Source organism: Anabrus simplex, chromosome 2 (assembly GCF_040414725.1).
Source record: "Anabrus simplex isolate iqAnaSimp1 chromosome 2, ASM4041472v1, whole genome shotgun sequence".
Lineage (NCBI taxonomy): Eukaryota > Metazoa > Arthropoda > Insecta > Orthoptera > Tettigoniidae > Anabrus > Anabrus simplex.
This window is the reverse complement of record NC_090266.1, coordinates 728,661,620-728,677,183: the sequence shown is the minus strand read 5'-3', so window position 1 is coordinate 728,677,183 and position 15,564 is coordinate 728,661,620. Positions and strand designations below refer to the sequence as shown.

The following is a 15,564-nucleotide window of genomic DNA, read 5'->3' as shown; positions in this document are numbered from 1 at the left end:
ACATGCTATGGCTAGCTGTATTCATGTACTATATAATGAAGAATACGTAACAGCAAATATTTTGCTTTTAGTTAACTTATAATATCAAACAACATCTAATATTAAAATATTTTTGTTGCCCCAGGACTCAAATAATGACCAAATATCCTTACATAATACCACCAAGATGTGGAAGAAGTAAGAGAGTGCAACCCAAGATATAATCTGCAGGTAAATCTGCAAGTTTTGAACCCAAAGGTTAAGAAGACATTTTCAAGTATCAAATTACCCATTATAATTTGCCTCAAATATATTTCAGTACCAGGAAGTATACTATAACAGGCCTTCTCAAAAGCAAGGTGGTCACATAACTGGGAAGAAGTAAATGTACTCCATGCAAGTAAATGCCAGACATTTTCCTTTCATTTAAATTTTTGCATGAAGGAGAGCAAATGAATGGCATAGGGGACAAAGTTTTCAACAGCATCAAAACATGCCATGAAAAATGTGCTAATTATAGATAGATAACGGATCAACTGGAAAGCCTTTAACTGAAAAGCGCTGCAATGTTATTGAAGGCAAATAAGAAAAATGAAAGCAACGTTCAAAAATGGTAATAGAGCAAAACAATTTACCCCAAGATTGTCATATATTGAGCACATCCCCACAGAATGCCATGCTGGCCAAACATAATCTATTCAATTACTTTAACGTTATTTTTACCAACATCACTTCCAAACTTGCCGGTTACCTCATGAAATATCTTGACCAAAATAAAAGAAGTCTGTCTTTCACTATAGGTAGCAAGCCCTTAATGGAGTTGCTCATGAGAATGAAGCGTACAAAGCAGAATCTAACATCCAGCTCCCAATTATAATTTAACTTGCATTAATAAGCATTGTTCACTTGAATTTGAAGACAACTGCAGAAACAGTGAACAAAAAAACATGCATCCAACAGAATTATATGTAAAAGTTTTAAACTATTTCAAAAATTTCAGATCGAAGCTCTTTCATTAACAGTATTAATGCTATAATATACTGACGTACGTCTATCATATAAGTACCCTTAAATGCTAACCGACTGCACTGGATTTAATCTCACAACCCAGAACACAGAAGGAAAGTATTTGACGAACGCCATAGACTACGATACTATAAGCACACCCGCCAGGTGATCACGATTGTTAATGCGTGATGTCTTTATGGTGTGACACAATGGTTAGCCAGTTCTAGTACCATTAGTGAAAAAATATATATATATTCACCATTTGAATGTTGGCTGCCAGTGTATGAGAGGTGGTGGTATATAATTGAGGGGCCCAGTGGAAAAGAGGCATATGCTACAAAACAATAGGTTTACAGGAAAGAGGAATTTGTGTAAGCATTTATTCTGTAGAAATGGGACATGGAATTGAAATTACTGTAACTTGTTCTTAAAAGGACAACATTACACAAATCATGAGTTAAAATATAAACAAATAATATGCACTTATTATTCATTTTAGTGAAAAGAACAATGAATATTTGGCATGTGCTGATTAGGTATTGTACTACTGTATATAATACTCCACTTTGTTTGTATTGTAAAAGGAAAGGTTCTGGGAATACAGTGGATAATGAAACGGATCTGTTTCAAGTTTTTTTTGATGAATTAACAGTTATCACATTACAACACACAAGAATCAATGATCAATAATTGGCCTACCCGAATATTGGAATATATCCTGTTCTTATTTCCCAGTAGAAGACTTCTTGTACTGTTATCACATCTCAGTAACTGATAAAAGGAGGCATACATAGGTGGTACAAACTAGTAGGCTCTGCAAATCCCAGAACTTACCAGCCTTTATTTCTTGTCTATTGGGATATTTTACACGTAGCACACAGTCCTTGATGCCTGCATGACCACGAGATCTCTGCACGTTTATCAGCAGTTCACTAAGTTGTGCGAATATCTATTGTATATACAACATTCTCAGCCAGCTAATCACATTATCATCGCTCTTCTTATATCAGAAGACTCAATAACCTCACTGCCTGTTTCTTTCATTTGGAAACAATGTAAGACAGTTTTGAGCAAGGAGGCTATTTAAGATGGCGGCGTGCATGCCGGGGGTTACAAGTGTTCTCCGTGCATTAATTATAGTATTGTTGGTAAAAAGTGCCGTGACCTACGCGAAAAGTGTAACAGTGTATTCGGATAAGTCTTGTGGTGATCTGAAGAAGATTCATGTACTGGAAAAACTGTTGGTAAGTGAGAAATGTTCTCTTAAGTGTCTCACATGGTGTGGCAGTGAAAGTCTCGGGCTGCTGGCAATAGGGCGGCCGCGTTGTGATGGGGAAGGCAGAGTTGTCAGACTTCCGATTGCTGGGCGGCCACTGTGGTGCCTAACTCTCGCGTTAATTGGAGACATTGAATTGAACCCCGGACCCCAGCATTGTACAGTATGTGAAAGCAGTGGGCGTCGTAACCAATTATTTGTGAACTGTAACAGTTGTCCGTGAAGTAGTCACAGGACATGTGCACAAATTTCTACATCAGAATACAGGAAATTAAAGAAGGGGGGAAGAATGTGGACTTGCTGGCAATGCGAAATGCCACCACTAACGAACTCTTCCTTTTCCAATACCAGTGACGTTACCAGAGACTCTGTAAATAGCTACAACTGTAAATATGTAAATAATAATCTAACTCTCTTTGCGTTTAACGCACGCCGCATTTTACGTCCAGGTAGAAAACAATATATTCTCACTTCGCTCTCAAGCCTAGATCCCTCTAATGTGTGTATCAGTGAAACATGGCTTTTAGGCACAATTAATGACTCAGAAGTGCTACCAGATTTTTTTGTCTTGTTCCGTAAGGACCGGACCATAACCACAGGAGGCGGAGTACTTATTGCTGCAAAACCAGAGTGTAATCCAACTAGGCGTCCCGAGTTGGAGACAACAGCTGAAGCCGTGTGGGTGGAAATTACATGCGGTAATAATAAATTCCTAATCGGATCAGTGTATCGTACACCGAAGTCCTCGCAAACAATGAACGATGCATTGCTCTTCTCACTGGAGCATGTTCAACAAGTGCAGAATAATTACGATGCAATTTATATTGCCGGTGACTTCAATCTGGAAATTACTTGGTCTAGAAATGCCGCCCCAGTACCAAACAATCCTCTTGCAAATAGATTTCTCTCCACCTTCTACGACATTTTTCTTCATCAGTTAGTGTTCGAAGCGACTCGCATTACTCAAAATTCCCATTCCACACTAGACCTGTTCCTTACTAACTCTCCATCATCAGTCCAGTCCCTGGACGTAATACCAGGATTCTGTGATCACCAAGCTATAATTACAACTTTGACCTACAGAAAACCCTCCCCAAAACTCCACTCCAGAACAGTATATAATTTATCCCGCACTAACTGGAACGATCTTTCCTTTCTTCTATCAAAAAGTCTTCCTATTCTCCTCACGACCTTCACCAGCAATATAAATATCGACGAGATCTGGGAAAACTGGAAAAATGTATTTTTTGAATGTGTCAATCAAGTTGTGCCGAAAGTTTCCATCTCTAATAAGCGAAAAACTCCATGGATCACTAAAGAGATAACATCGGGTATTCGAAAGAGAAATTGTTTATACAGGAAATGGAAGGAAAACCCAACTGACAGTAGGTGGGAGTAGTACAGAATGGCTAGGAACAAACTCAAATCATTAACCCGTGATGCCTACAGTTCATATATCAACAGCCTTAGTTCCAATAGTAAAGAGCTATGGGCTTTCATCAGAAACAAAAGCGGCAACAGTGCTCCATCCATTTTCAAGTACAACGGACTATCGGTTTCCTCTCCCCAAGAAATAGCAGACATGTTTAACAGTAAATTTAAAAATAACTTCACCACGGCTGACAAGGATGAAGGCATGTTCACTACAAGGACAACCCCTCTGTTTCCACCCCTAACTAGCTTGTACTTCACTGCTAACGAGGTTGCAACAAGTCTTCGGAGAGCTAGACCTCATGCTGCGAGCGGCCCAGATAACGTGCCGGCCAGAATTCTCCATTGCTGTGCAGAAGCATTAGCACCTTCTCTTTGTGCAATATTTAACATTTCAGTTAATAGTGGGACTGTGCCAGAAGAATGGAAGAAAGCAAATGTCGTTCCAGTATTCAAAGACGGTGACAGGGAAAATGTAGACAACTATCGCCCAGTCTCAATTACATCTGGTTTATGTAAATGCATGGAACGGCTAATTGTTAAACATGTGCTGGATTTTCTGAATGAGAGAAACCTGTTGAATAACAAGCAACATCGATTCCTCCCTGGGAAATCCTGCACTACACCTTTAACAACAGTAATTGATGAGTGGCAACATTCCCTGGACCAGTCTAATATATCCCAAATGGACTGCGTAACTCGACTGGAGTAAGGCCTTTGATCAGGTACCTCATCAACGACTGTTAACAACTATGGCATTCAAGGCAAATGCTGGCATGGTTTCGATCATTCCTGGTAGGTCGGACAGAGAGCGTTGTGTTCAGTGGGGTCAGGTCAGAACAAACCTTAGTCACCTTGGGCGTGATTCAAGGTAGTGTGATATGACTGCTTCTGTACACTATATTTACGCTGGATCTGCCAAGTTGTGTATCGTCTTCTATGGCACAGTATGCTGATGACACCATCATTTACAGAGCCATACGCAATGAGAACGACGTAAATAAGCTACAGTCAGATCTGGATAATGTGGCTCTGTGGTGCCAAATAAATAGAATGACTATAAATGTACAGAAATGTAAATATATACACACTTTACGAGAGCAAGATCACAGTTACAACACCAAATTTCACTATGTGGTAAAAACTTGATGCCCTGCACCTCAATAAAATTGCTTGGCTTTCACATTTGCAGCAATTTAAAATGGAACAAGCATGGAGAGGAAATACGGTGCAAAGCATACAGAGTCCTGGGATTCATCCGCAGATCTCTACTGGGAGCCAGGAAGAAAGCAGTTCAGACAGCCTATTTGTCATTAGTACGGCCAATACTGTTGTACGGGCTTCCTTCCTGGCACCCTACTACAGTGGAGAACATGACGAAACTAGAGAGAGTTCAACGCCGAGCAGAACGACTAATTACTCAACACAGTCATTTAAATACAGCCAGGTCACTGCCCTCCATAGCATCCCTCTGTAAACAAATAGATATTGCTTTTCTGAGAAAATCCCTCGCAGGTAACATTCATATAAACCCTTTCAACTGCTTACAGCTGAACTATCGTTCCGCTCAAAGAGGTCAAGGTGTGTCCCTTTTCCCTCCATTTGCAAGAACAGTATCATATCAAAGTGGCTTCTTTAATCGTTCTGCTCGGCTGTGGAATGAACTCCCACCACAGATAAAAGAACTACCTCCAGATAAATTTTGTAAAGAGGTAAAAAGGATGTATATATAATGAAACCTTCCATACATAACATAATTTTTCTACTGTGTGAATTTTCGGTATGAGTGAGAGGTCGGATGAAAGTTTATGTGATCCCGAGTGAGTGAGACTGTACTGTATATGGGTACGAGTGAGCCGGCCTAGCTAAAGAGAGAGAGAGAGAGAGAGAGAGAGAGAGAGAGTGTGAGTGTGAGTGTGAGTGAGTGTGTGTGTGTGTGTGTGTGTGTCGAATTACTTGAATGTTGACCATGTCTTGTGAGTAGTATGTAAATATGCTTGTAAATACGGTAACTGTATATAAGCACACTATATAGAATGTAATTGTATATTTGAATATTGTAATTTTAAGTGGTGATGGGGGCACTTTCGTGTATGTGGGGCTATGCCCTTTCTCCATTCACCATCCATAAATTGTACCTACAATGGGTGGAAAATAAATAATAATAATAATAATAATAATAATAATAATAATAATAATAATAATAATAATAACAACAACAACAACTTCAAACATATTGGCCAGCCAAAATACACTGATTCATAAGGGTAGCTAAATATGCAGTAGAAGCTCCAGTCCACTGCACCAAACATCTCAGTTCACACTAGACCATACACAAGGGCATGGCCATTTGATTGGACAACAGGACGTCAGTTTGTTATTCATCATTTAACAACAAAGTCAACACTTCTATAATTTCTTCTCTTTTCCAGTGAATTAATATGCCCACTTTTCATTTGCAGGCAATCCTAACACTAAAATATTTGTTGCCAGCTTAAGTTCCCTACTTGCAGCTAACTTTTATACCAGACATTTATTAGAGATTATCTTTCTCATTAGCTGACATTCTATTATTCTATTACTCGAGATAAGTGAATCACCAGTGCAAACATAACTGTAACCTTAAGATCATGAATTCATTCAAGACAAGGACTATACACAAGATTAAGACCACACATCAATTCTTCAATTTTAAGTGTTTTTAATCATTATGATGTATAACTGATTTCTGCTAAAGATGAACCAAAAGATTTGAAACGTGTATAGAAGCAAATTTTAAGTGAACACAAAGAGTTTTCTTGATACTGTTTGTTGTTGTTCTTACTGTGGTAAAACACTCGTTGATATAACACAATAAGATGATCAACCACTAGGCACACATTCTAAGAACACGATGGGAGGTTCGATCCACACTAACACCAGCATAAATCTATTCTATTCAATCAGTAATAGTCAAAGGCAATTGTTCATAATAGATCTTATGAAGAGTAACAATTCAAAGGAGGATACGATCATTTTAAAAAGATTCCTCAATGTTATTTGCTTTAGGTCCCACTAACTACTTTTATGGTTTTCGGAGACGCTGAGGTGCCGGAATTTAGTCTTGCAGGAGTTCTTTTACCTGCCAGTAAATCTACCAACATGAGGCGGACGTATTTGAAGACATTCCAATAGCACCGGACTGAGCCAGGATCGAACCTGCGAACAGTATATAATTTTTCCCGCACTAACTGGAACGATCTTTCCTTTCTTCTATCAAAAAGTCTTCCTATTCTCCTCACGACCTTCACCAGCGATATAAATATCGACGAGATCTGGGAAAACTGGAGAATGTCTTCAGCAATCTGTATTGAAGCAGTTTCTTCACAGTCAGAACCCTGTACATTTTTTCCCCCCACAAGCCGGGCTGAGTGTCTCAGACGGTTGAGGTGCTAGCCTTCTGACCCCAACTTACGAAGTACGTAATATAGGCCTTTTATTTGGAGGCTGCTCAAGGACACAGAATACACAATACAATGAATAATGATTGAAAAATAAATTATTTAAAAAGAACTCAAAATAATAACAGATGATTTGTGGAATTAAGGTCCACAGAAACATGTAAAAAATTGTAAGAGACAACCTGAGAAATTAATTTCTACAGAATTTTATTTAGAAGTACGATTGGAAACAAAAAGTGAAGGATCTGCGATTATCTGCCAGCAAGATTTTATACCTTGAAAAGCTGTGTTCTGCATCAGCTATGTGATTGGAGCATACTTGAAGTGGGGAGGATCATTGGGTGTTAAATCTTCCTCAGTCCCATCCATGGAGTAGTGTTTGCTCCAGAGTATATCTGAGTTTGTGTCTAACCTATTAATTTCTGAAGGATGTTTAAAGGTGTTCTACATTTTATAATAGATTTTCTTGACTTTTAGGTAATTTAATAAAGTCATTTTTAGTGCATTTTTAAATATTCTTGATGACATTAACATCCGGGCCTTAGTTATGAGGTTATTCAGGGGTTATAGCAAGGAACAGCATTACTTGATTCAAGAACAAGGAAAGATCCAAAGTTTTATATTTGATATTTTTGTCCATAACTGTTTTTAGTTTAATAGCTGCAGTAATTTCACCACAAGCCTTTTCAATATCAGACTCCAGCTGTTCAATTGGTGAAATGGAATCTACCATTGCTTCACCTTTCTTTTCAAGTGAAGTGTAGTTGTCGACAATAATGCGAAGTTACAAGTAACTAATCTCATTTTGTTCCGTATTGAAGATACAATAAGTAAAATTCTTTCTTGAATAAAATTACTGTGTCCATTTATTCAATACAATATGGAAAAAGGTATTTTTTGAATGTGTCAATCAAGTTGTGCCGAAAGTTTTCCATGAAGAGCGAGTGTCCTATATTTAGTTCTCCCTCCAACTTCAGCATAATATTAGTGGCATGTCCCTTACCTCCCACAATATCTGCTTGACCTGCGTACACCAAAACAAGCAGTATCATACCAATAGGCTCAGTCAACATGTACAACATTCTCTTCATGGACAATTTCTATGACAGCTACAAGTTAGCCATGCAGTTGCTGAATGGCAACATCTACTGCACTGAAACAACAATGTGATCACAAATGTAATCCTAAAAAAGTGACTAAAGCAAAATTCCTGCAGGTGCACACACATCCCAGCATGCTAATGGTGTAAAAGTGACTAAGTGGAAGAATAAGAGAGATGTCCTAGTCTTTTCCACAGAATTCTCTCTGAACCAAACATGGAGGACAGTTTGGCATTTATTAACACGTTCACTGCTGCCTTAATTGAGGTTATAAATCACCCTAGGAGCCAATAATTTTTTCTACATTTTCTACTAGTAAGAAGGTAGTAGATGGTAGTTTAAGTGAAATTTTTACTCTAAGACATGAAAATTAACAATGACGCACACGTGCGTCAATGGTACTCAAGGACGATACAATATCCTATGTGCTGATAGATGCACATATGCGTCGTGTGTGTGCGCATTTTCATTACAGCATATTTAAGTAGTGTTGTAGAAAATTGTTACATTGTTATGTAATAATCGTTTACACCAATAATATGGTTCAGTAACTTATTTTTCATGCAGTAGTGATTATGAGCAGTCATTCGCATCATGTCTAGCACAAATAGTAAATCCTGAAACAAAGGTCTAAATAAAGGATTTTCAGGACACTAAGGACTATAGTAAAGGGAGTCACTTCTTTTCCCCTTTCTGTAGTACAATTTACATTGCCTTCTCTTTGATTTGCCTTTATCATTTACCTTCTGCTTCGCTGCAAGATGGTTTGTTACTTTCGGCAACTTAGGTTTTATTGCTGGCATTGCTGATGATGAAATGAGATATCGAATAAGAGAGAGTCAGAAGTCATATAAAGACTTTCTCTCTGGAGAACCTTCAGTATAAATTATGGGCAATGAGCAACACCATCTGGAATATATGCACTAATGTTTTCTTATACCACCAAATGGTTTTCCTTGCACAGGGATAACATGTTAGCATTAAGTATTGCCGATCAACACCAGACACATGGAAATTATACTGCGGTATTGCTTTAGGCCTTTTCTTTGTTTGGCTTCTCTTGTTTACAGTGTCGACCACTTCATTTTCAAATTCTGTTTCTCCCAATATATGCACTCAAAACAGACCTACAGAGCATTGGTCTCTGAAAAGTACAAATGTATCGAAATACAACAAATTCAGAGCGAATTCCCAAAAAGCAGACAACTCTGAATTTTGTATGTACATATTCTGTGATCCATTATCTTCAAACATAGCTCATTAACATTGTTTTATATGCATTAATGTTCATAATGTACTCCATTTGAGACATATGCCATATCATTGTACAGTTACTCCTCTACAGACCCTAATAAAGTGAATACATCATTAGCAGATCTTATCTCAGAATGAAATTTCCTCTTCTTAAAATACAGGGAGTATAATTTAAGACTTAAGGATTCTCAAAGATATCCATAAAACAAGAGAAAAAGGCAAAAAGATTTATGTAAATTTGATGAAAGGAACATAAGCAGTTGTTCTTCACGTGACAAAGTATGGCTCTTAGTGTCATCAGTAGTTTCATTTTTTGGGGGTGAAACTGATGACCGGGTTTTCCTTTTAACTGAGGAGTGTGGTGAAATGTTATGACAATACTTCACGTTTTCAGACAAACAAAACACATCTGCACTTAGACTGTGCTTAGGAATTTTGTCCATCTGAGAATCCTTACTCACAATAAAGTAACCAAAGGGTCCCACTGCAGCAAAAACGTATCCAAACACCTTCTTAGTGATAACTAGAGCCCGGATTTCCATGCACTATCTAATCTCAAAATATGCATGCATTCATGCCCTATCATATGAAACAAACTGTGAGAAAACCCACTGAACAAAATCTCAACAAGGTTCAATGGAAAGTTGTTTTAGAATCAATATATATAGTCATGAACAGCTAAACACGGTCAGGCATTTCCCGACATCCTAGTTTCCTATTCTGGACGTATGTCAGGATATATTACATGTAACTATTCTCATGTTTAGACCCATATTGAAATTTGCTATAATGTGAATGCAATTTTTTTTTAATTTTTCTATTCCACTTATTCAATTGTATTGAATTCAACTGTATTGAATAGGTGGAATAGAAAAATAAAAATTTGTATGCAAATTATGTCAGGATATACCCGCCAGCTGTCTCCATGGTAACTATAACAGGTGTAAAGCTTATTATGTGTGTTGCTGACATCTAGTTATTGTATGGAACTTCTAGCAATTTTACAGCCTTCCAGATGGGGTTAAACTTTGTTCTTAGAGGTTTTTTACAGGTAAATAAAGAATGAGGAGTTGTTTACATTAGTCGGGTGTGAAAATGGCAGCGCACAGCCAGGGTAGTGCTAAGTCGTCTGATATAGCTACATTTTTAATGAAATTGATGGCAATGATGATGAATTATCTGTTATGGAAAGTGAATTCAATGTTTCTGAGCGTGATAACAACAGTTCTAGCAAAGTGGATGTAGTTGAAAGTGAGAGTGAAGGTGATACAAATGGCAGTGATTCAATGGCTGGAGAGGTTATTGCCCAGCTGACCTGGACTTCATAAAGAAACCACATACTTTAATGGGAAGCCTCACTTCATATATTCTAATCCCATAGGAGATTCTAAACACTGTGCAGTGTGCAGCAACAGGAAAAAAGAATAGCAGAAGAAGAGAAACTCTGTATTTCTGCATCACATGCACCAAGAAACCTGGAATTCATCCTGGAATTTGCTTTGAGAAGCACCATACGGGAAAGAAATATAAGTGGGAAAAGGGAAAACTGACTGTTTAACAAGAAGTTTATTGCTTATAGAGTGTATCTTTGAGTGTTAAAATAATTCATACTGCAGTATATTAAGACTTTGTATCTTCATTTTGCCTTCATTTTAAACGTACAGGTTTCTTGAAGAAAACCGTAACTATGACTATCACAGGACCACACTAGGAAAAAATTTGTCTGCAGAGGTTTAATAAATAAATGCATACCATTCTTATCAGTTCCTCAATACTTTATAATATTTTTAATAAGTTATGATATATACGATTGAATACATGTTTTATTTTTTATGTCTTCAACATTCAAGATTGTAGTACATATTTCAATATTTTATTACTGACCCTTTCCTTAGCCCGCCTGGTGGCTATGATCGTTATGGCATTGAAGTCTAAACGTTCTGACACCGTGGTCAGAATGTTGGCCGGCAGGTCATGGTATACAATTTGTAATCACTAGATTGCGTGCCAAAAGATTGGGTTAAATTCCAAACCTCTCCGCAGTGCTCATACGGAGTGCGGGCATGCGACGCTGATGATGGTGATTCGTCCATTGGATGGAGACATTAAGCCTTGAGCAGCCCCTTGGTGCTATTCGACAGGAGAAGGTTATGTGCCGGCACCGGGTTTCACCCTCTCCCTTCCTATATCACGTCATTCATTTAATCTCATTTCATTCATTCCTCAGATAAGGTTGACGTAAGGAAGGGCATCTGGTCATAAAAATCCGCCACAACAGATTCATCTCACCTCATACCCGACCCCGTAGACAGAAGAAACAAGGGTTGGACAAACAATTACTGACCCTTTCTTCAGTGGAATATCCTAGTTGGAAAGAACATAAAACTACTCCTTTATGCAGGATGGCTACAAGACATCTGATAGTTGACACAATCTGCAGATCTCTACCAAGTGCTACGTTAGCTCGAGTGTCCTAGTTAGAAAGAACATAAAACTACTCCTTTATGCGGGATGGCAACAAGACATCTGATAGTTGACAATCTGCAGAACTCTATCAAGCACTAGAGGGAAAGCATCAGACAGCTTACTGGACACTAGTATGGCCAATATCCTTGTATAGGTTTTCTTCCTGGTATCCCACTATGGTAGAGAACTTTATAAAATTAGAGGGAGTTCAATGCCAATCAGAACAACAAACTGCTTAACACAGTAATTTAAACACAGCCAGGTACTGCCCCCAAAGTTCAATCAATCAATCAATCAATCAATCAATCAATCAATCAATCAATCAATCAATCAATCAATCAATCAATCAATCAATCAATCAATCAATCAATCATTCAATCAATCAAATAAATAAATGAATAAACAAACAAACAAACAAACAAACAAACAATAAATAATGCTTTTCTGCAAAAAATCCCTTGTATGTTACACTGAAGTCAGCCCTTTCATCCACTTACAGCTGAACTATACTTCCATTCAAAGAGGTCGAACCATGTCACTTTTTCTTCTACTTGCAAGAACAACAACTTACAAAAGCGGATTCTTTATTTGTTCCAGGCCCTGTTTCATAAAACATTTTTCACTAATATTATTAAGATTATGTTTCATAGAGTTATTAGCTAATAATATTAGTAAATCATAACAAAAATAATTTAATAAAATAACAAATAATAAAATAAAATAATAATCATAATAAAAAAGTTAATAAAATTTACTCATATTATTGGGATTATTTCCATGAGTGTACTGTATTTTGACTCATAATCCATATTTTTAGTGAAACCAAAATGAGTGCTATTTTGGTATAAAATCATGAAAATCAGTGAAATGGTTGACTCAGATTCAAATAGTAATGAGGAGCTAGTGTAGGTATTCACTGTGCAAAACATTTTAGGCCAGAAACAGCCTGTACTAGTATTTAACAAATATATGAATACAATGAGAGATTTAGATTTGATTACAGAATTTTGAATATTTGCTTGACAGAATTGGTAATAGAATGTCCTGCTGCAAGGAATGAAGCATTAACCACTAAACACTAGCTTCAGATTGCACTCCACTGGTTCGTAGTGATACACAGCATCATTGTGTTAGTGATAAGTGCACATGGACCAGCATTTCTTGATCGATACGGGAAACATTCCTTGAACGTAATGCTTGTATGTAGACCAAATTTAGAATTCTACTATGTTTGTGCATATTGGCCGGGTGGTGTCAGTAATGCTAGGGTTCTAAGGCTAAGGGACTTGAACAATAAAATGGCTAATGGTTGGAGACCTTTCCCTGGTGCAATTCTGATCGGAGACACAACCCATCTTTTAACATCTAGGCTTATACCACCAGCAAACCAAGACCTTGCTAGTCCATCTCAACAGAGATTTTTAAGGGCACATAAAATAAGGAAGAAAAAAAAATTTTTAAAAAAAATTTAAAAAATTAAAAAAAAAAAAAAAAAAAAAAACCAAGGAGAGTAACAGTGAGCAACAGGCTGCGAATAGCTGAACTCTAGCACTTTCTGCAATGAAGCTTTTTATCTCACATTATTTTCGTTTGTTTTACCCAACCTCACGTATCAAAGTCACGAGAATGAAAATATCAAGTAAGCCTATCGAGCATATATGGATTAATAGCCGGATGTAGTCAAGCACTAGCCTACTTCTAGGAAAAAATGCAAAGCAAGAACATATGCAACAAACCAATTCTAACCTCCATTGGTATCAGCAGAGTAATGAACTAATATGGTGAGTAAAGACATTTTATTAGTTATGTATAGATCTTTATGAAACAGAATTTGGTTACGAGTTCTAACACTATTTGTTAGTTTTATGAAACAGGACCCTGCTCAATTGTGGAATGAATTCACACTACAGTATGGCCAATATCATTGTACAGGCTTCCTTCCAGGTGTGTTGTTGAGTCAACAGTCCATAGGCTGGCTTGATGCAGGTGGACACCCTGTCCTGTGTTAACCTTTTCATTCCAACGTAACTATCGCATCCTACATCTGCTCTAATCTGCTTGTCATATTCATACCTTGGTCTACCCCTACTGTTCTTATCACCTACACTTCCTTCAAAAACCAACTGAACAAGTCCTGGGTGTCATAAGATGTGTCCTATCATTCTATCTCTTCTTCTCATCAAATTTAGCCAAACTGATCTCCTCTCACCAATTCGATTCAGTATCTCTTCATTCATGATTCAATCTATCCATCTCACCTTCAGCATTCTTCTGTAACACCACATTTCAAAAGCTTCTATTCTATATCTTTCTGAGCTAGTTATCGTCCACGTTTCACTTCCATACAATGTCACGCTCCAGATGAAAGTCTTCAGAAACATCTACCTAATTCCTATATCAATGCCTGAAGTGAGCAAATTTCTTCTCTTACGAAAGCTCTTCCTTTCTTGTGCTAGTCTGCATTTTATGTCCTCCTTACTTCTGCCAACTTTAGTTATTTTACTACCCAAGTAACAGTATTCGTCTACTTCTTTTAATCTAATATTACCTACATCACCTGCCTTCATTCGACTGCACTCCATTACTTTTGTTTTGGACTTATTTATTTTCATCTTGTGCTCCTTACCCAAGACTTTGGCCATACCACTCAGCAACTTCGAGATCTTCTGCAGTCTCAGATAAAATAACAATATCATCAGCAAATCTCAAGGTTTTGATTTCCTCTCCTTGGACTACGATTCCCTTTCCAAATTCCTCTTTGATTTCCTTTACTGCATGTTCTATGTAAACACTGAAAAGGAGGGGAGACAAACTTCAGCCTTGCCTCACTCTTTTCTGGATTGCTGCTTCTTTTTCAAGGCCCTCGATTCTTATCACTGCAGACTGATTTTTATACAGTTTGTAGGTAATTCTTCTTTCTCGGTACCTGATCGCAATCATCTTCAGAATCTCAAATAGTTTGGTGCAATCAACATTATCAAATGCTTTTTCTAGACCTACGAACACCATGTACGTGGGCTTGTCGTCCTTAATTCGATCCTGTATGATCAGACGTTAAGTCAGGATTGCTTCACGTGTTCCCACATTTCTTCTGAAGCCAAATTGATTTTCTCCCAACTCAGCTTTAACTTGTCTTTGCATTCTTCTGTAAATAATAGATTTTAACCTTTTGCAGACATGAGATACTAAACTAATGGTGCAGTGGTTTTCACACTTGTCAGCACCGACTATCTTGGGAATAGGTATAACAACATACTGCCGAAAATCGGATGGCAGTTCTCCTGTCTCAAACATCTTGCACACTAGATAGAATAACCTTGCCATGATGGTTTCTTCTATGGCAGTCAGTAATTTAGAGGGTATTTCATCAATTCCAGGTGCTTTGTTCCTACTTCGGTCTCTCACAATGCCGCCAAACTCTGACCTCAAAATTGGGTCTCCAATTCCATCAGCATCAATAGCCTCTTCTTGTTCCAGAACCAATCATCTATGTCTTTACCTTGATACAACTGCTGGATATGTTCCTGCCATCTTTCTGCTTTGTCTTTTTTCCCTAGAAGTGGCTTTCTATCTGAGCTCTTAATATTCATACACCTAGATTTCCTTTCTC

General features: G+C 37.6%; 1 protein-coding gene across 8 annotated transcripts in view; it reads right to left on the bottom strand.

The window, feature by feature from the left end:
- Positions 1–15,564, bottom strand: part of LOC136864408 (atrophin-1) — a 755,035-nt gene that overhangs the window by 364,778 nt on the left and 374,693 nt on the right. The gene's annotated exons all lie outside the window — the stretch shown is intronic.